This window comes from Chiloscyllium plagiosum, unplaced genomic scaffold (genome assembly GCF_037043375.1).
Source record: "Chiloscyllium plagiosum isolate Xiang-an unplaced genomic scaffold, Cpla_swu_hap1 HiC_scaffold_172, whole genome shotgun sequence".
NCBI classification, from domain to species: domain Eukaryota; kingdom Metazoa; phylum Chordata; class Chondrichthyes; order Orectolobiformes; family Hemiscylliidae; genus Chiloscyllium; species Chiloscyllium plagiosum.
Genome location: NW_028270311.1, coordinates 15,195 through 20,000, shown reverse-complemented (window position 1 = coordinate 20,000; position 4,806 = coordinate 15,195). Strand labels below are relative to the sequence as shown.

Here is a 4,806-nt window from a genome sequence, read left to right as displayed (position 1 = left end):
CCTGCTGCCGAGACAGAGTCCTCACAATCAGCACTTTCTCTATCCTTCCTGCCAACAACTTTCCCCACTTCTTATTTGCGAGACAGGAGTTTTGTTTATGAAACACTCAAAGGACAGGAACAATCTTCTGAAGCCATTCTCAATTTAAAGTAGAATTGTTGTCCCTCTCACACGGGAAGAGCCGTTCCTGGGGAAGAATTTTCCATGTGCTGTGTGCCAGGGCTGAGCAGGAAGCCGGTGATTGAAGCTGCAGTAGCCGCTTTCTGTTGGCAGCGGGGCCTTGGAGAGATTGGGGCCACATCCAGCTGCGGACTCTGCTGAGTTCTCGTGGTTGCAGTGTCGGTACATGGTTGGTCTCAATGCTTGAACTGAAATCATTGAGGCTCGGTGCGAAGGGCAGGCTCGAACAACCAAACTTGCAGCCAAACGTGCTGACTATTTGAGACACAGAAACTGGCACCAAAGTTTCCACATATTCATCGTAAAGCAGTGCAGATGAGGGGGCTCCGACAGCAAAGTGTCCCACAGTTTTCAGAGTCAGTCTGGATTAGAGGCCTGACCGGCTGCAAACGCAAATATACAGGGCCTGCTAAGTTCCTCTGCCTGCAGAAGAGCAGCTGCAATCTTGGTAGCGGTGAGATTCGAACCCACGACTCGATAGAGACTGGAGCTTAAATCCAGCGCCTTAAACGACTCGGCCACGCTACCCTACAGGAAAAGAGCGCTCAAAATTGTCATTACTAATGTTTCAGCGTCGCTTCACTTCAGCACTAACAGATCGTGCATTCAGTAACGAACGTGGTGCAATTTAGAAAGTATTTGAAAGGGTTTGCAAGGTTTGCACTATTTGGGCAATAGCACGAAGCTGAATAGGCTTCGACAGTTTTCCCTGGGGCTTCAGGGCTGAGGAATGGCCTTACAGAATTTTAAAAAGTCATGAGGCAGACGGGCAGAGAATAGAGGGAGTAATTTTCACATAAATTCATACAGTTTTTGAGCTCAAGATTTCTACATGAATGAATGCAGTTTTTGAGCAAAGTACAAAAACTGCATGCAAGTACAAATTCACCCACAAAATATCTGTGTGCATGTGGGTCTTTGTCTATCTGTGTGGGTGTGTCTGTCTGGGGTGGGGGTTGTGAGTGTGAGAAAGTGTGTGTGTCTGTGTGTGTAGTGAGTGCGGAGTGTCTTAAGTCTGTGAGGGGGTGCATGTGTGAGTGTGGGAGTGTGCGTGTCTATAAAGCTGTGCGTGAGTGTCTGTGTGCGCGTCTGTATGTACCTGTGTCCGTGTGTGTGTGTGCGTGTAGACATATCTGTGTGTGTGTGTGTGTGTGTGTGTGTGTGTGTGTCTCGTGCAATGGTGATCTCCTGTAATGTGACATGAACCCAAGGTCCCGGTTGAGGCCCTCCCTATGGGTACCGAACTGAACTATCAGCCTCTGCTCGGACACTTTTCTCTTCTGCCTGTCCCAAAGTCCACCTTGGAGGATGGTCACCCGAAGGTCCGAGGCTGAATGCCCTGGACCGCTAAAGTGTTCCCCAACTGGGAGGGAACCCTCCTGTTGTGCGGTGCCCATTCATCTGTTGTCGTAGCCTTTGCTCGGTTTCCCCAATGTACCATGCCTCCAGGCATTCTTGCCTGCAACGTATAAGATAGACAAAGTTGGCTGAGTCACATGAGCACCTGCCAGGCAACAGGTGGGATGTGATCCAATGTGTAATAGTGGTATCCATGTCCTCAATCAGACACGTCTTGCCGCATGAATTTATGTAAAACTCCATTATCTCACTTTTTAGATTAGAATCAATCTAAACATCATGGTATAGACAGAGAACACAGGGGTGGATTCTGGATCAGCGGTGCTGGAAGAGCACAGCAGTTCAGGCAGCCTCCAAGGAGCAGCAAAATCGACGTTTCGGGCAAAAACCCTTCATCGGGAATAAAAGCAGTGAGACTGAAGAGTGGAGAGATAAACTAGAGGTGGGTGGGGGTGGGGAGAAAGTAGCATAGAGTACAATGGGTGAGTGCGGGAGGGGATGAAGGTGATAGGTCAGCGAGGAGAGGGTGGAGTGGATAGGTGGAAAAAGAGATAGGCAGGTAGGACAAGTCCGGACAACACATGGGGACAGTGCTGAGCTGGAAGTGTGGAACTAGGGTGAGGTGGGGGAAGGGGAAATGAGGAAACTGTTTGAAGTCCACTTTGATGCCTTGGGGTTGAAGTGTTCCGAAGCGGAAGATGAGGCGTTCTTCCTCCAGGCGTCTGATGGTGAGGGAGGTGCGGTGAAGGAGGCCCAGGACCTCCATGTCCTCGGCAGAGAGGGAGGGGGAGTTGAAATGTTGGGCCACAGGGCGGTTGGTTGATTGGTACGGGTGTCCCGGAGATGTTCCATAAAGCGCTCTGCTAGGAGGCGCCCAGTCTCCCAAATGTAGAGGAGACCACATTGGGAGCAACGGATACAATAAATGATATTAGTGTATGTGCAAGTAAAACTTTGGTGGATGTGGAAGGCTCCTTTAGTGGCTTGGATAGAGGTGAGGGAGGAGGTGTGGGCGCAGGTTTTACAGTTCTTGCGGTGGCAGGGGAGGTGCCAGGATGGGAGGGGGGCGTGGACCTGACCAGGTAGTTACGGAGGGAACGGTCTTTGCCGAAGGCGCAAAGGGGTGGTGAGGGAAATATATCCTTGGTGGTGGGGTCTTTTTGGAGTTGGCTGAAATGTCGGCGGATGATTTGGTTTATATGAAGGTTGGTAGGGTGGAAGGTGAGCACCAGGGGTGTTCTGTCCTTGTTACGGTTGGAGGGGTGGGGCCTGAGGGAGGAGGTATGGGATGTGGACGAGATACGTTGGAGGGCATCTTTAACCACGAGGGAAGGGAAATTGCGGTCTCTAAAGAAGGAGACCATCTGGTGTGTTCTATGGTGGAACTGGTCCTTCTGGGAGCAGATACAGCGGAGGTCGAGGAATTGGGAATACGGGATGGCATTTTTGCAAGAGGTAGGGTGGGAAGAGATGTAATCCAGGTAGCTATGGGAGTCGCTGGGTTTGTAAAAAATGTCAGTGTCAAGTCGGTCGTCATTAATGGAGATGGAGAGGTCCAGGAAGGGGAGGGAAATGTCAGAGATGGTCCAGGTAAATTTAAGGCCAGGGTGGAATGTTTTGGTGAAGTTGATGAATTGCTCAACCTCCTCACAGGAGCTCATTTTTAGGTCCCGACTTGTGCGAGATGGTTAATTAAATATAACCTGGAGATGTAGAGACTCCTCATTTTAAGGCACTGACTGTGTGGTGGCTGGTTAAAACTTTTATAACCAGGATATTTACAGTTTCTACAGTTTGGGGCACTGACTCTGGGCTGGCTGGTTAAATGAATACATATAACCAGGAGATTTAGAACCTGTAGAGTTTAGGGCACTGACATTGTGCCTTCTGGTTAAATATATAAAACCAGTATATTTAGCGTCTCCTCTGTTTTGGGCACTCTCTCAGGTCTGGCTGATTAAATAAATATATATATCCAGGAGATTTAGAGTCTCCTCAGTTTATGGCACTGACTGTGGGTTGGTGGCTTAAATAAATACATATAACTAGGAGATTTACAGTCTCCTCTGTTTAGGGTTCAGATTATGTGCTGGATGGATTAATATATATATATATATATATATATATAGAGAGAGAGAGAGAGAGAGAGAGAGATTTCGAGTCTCCTCCGTTTCGGACACTGCCTTTTTGCTGCCTGTTTAAATACATGTATCCAGGATATTTAGCGTTTCCTCAGGTTCGAGCACTGACTCTGGGCTGGTTGGGTCAATATACATAACCAGGGGATGTAGAGAATCCTCACTTTAGGTCACTGACTCTGTGCTGGCTGGTTAAATATCTGCATGTAACCAGGAGATTTAAATTATGTTCAATTTAGGGCACTGACTCTGTGCTGGCTTTTTTAATACATATAACCAGGAGAGTTAAAGTCTGCTCATTTTCGGGCACTGACTCTGTGCTGTGTACTAACACATACATACTCAGGAGATTTAGAGTCTATTCAGTTATGGGCACAGCCAGCACATTTTCTGAACTCTAAAATGAGCAGACTCTATATTTCCTGGTTACATATATTTATTTAACCAGCCAACACAGAGTCAGCACTGACTTTATGCTGGCGGACTAATTTCAAAACAACAGGAGATTCAGAGTGACCTCAGTAGATGGCACTGTCTGTGTGCTGTCTAATTAAATATATATAACCAGAAATTTAGAGTCTCCTCAGTTTAGGGTACTGATTCTGTGCTGGATGGATAAAGACTAATAAATTACGAGGAGTTTTAGAGTCTCCTCATTTCAAGGCACTGACTCTGTGCTGGCTGATTGATTATCAGGAGATTTAGAGTCTCCTCATTTCAAGGAACTGACTGTGCTGTCCGTTTAAATATATATAACCAGGCGATTTAGCGTCTACACAGTTAAGGCACTGACTCTGTGCTGGCTGGTTAAATAAATTTCGAGTCTGCTCATTACAAGGCATTGAGACTGTGCTGGCTGGTTAATTATATATAACCAGGAGATTTAGAGTCTCCTCAGTTTCGGGCACAGACTCTGTGCTGGCTGGTTAAATAAATGGATACAACCAGGAGATTTAGAGTCTCTAGTTTCGGCCACTGACTGTGCGTTTAATAAGCAAATCTAACTAGGAGATTCAGAATGTTCTCAGTCTAGGGCACTGACTCTGTGCTGGCTGGAACAATAAATATCACCAAACATTTCGAGTCTGCTCATTACAAGGCATTGAGACTGTGCTGGCAAGTTAAATAA

The 4,806-nt window shown here is 47.1% G+C and overlaps 1 non-coding gene across 1 annotated transcript; it reads right to left on the bottom strand.

Moving 5' to 3' along the window:
• Window positions 1-626: 626 nt before the first annotated feature.
• On the bottom strand, window positions 627-708 carry trnal-uaa (transfer RNA leucine (anticodon UAA)). The gene has a single exon. It is a non-coding gene; the product is annotated as a tRNA-Leu (tRNA).
• Window positions 709-4,806: the final 4,098 nt, after the last annotated feature.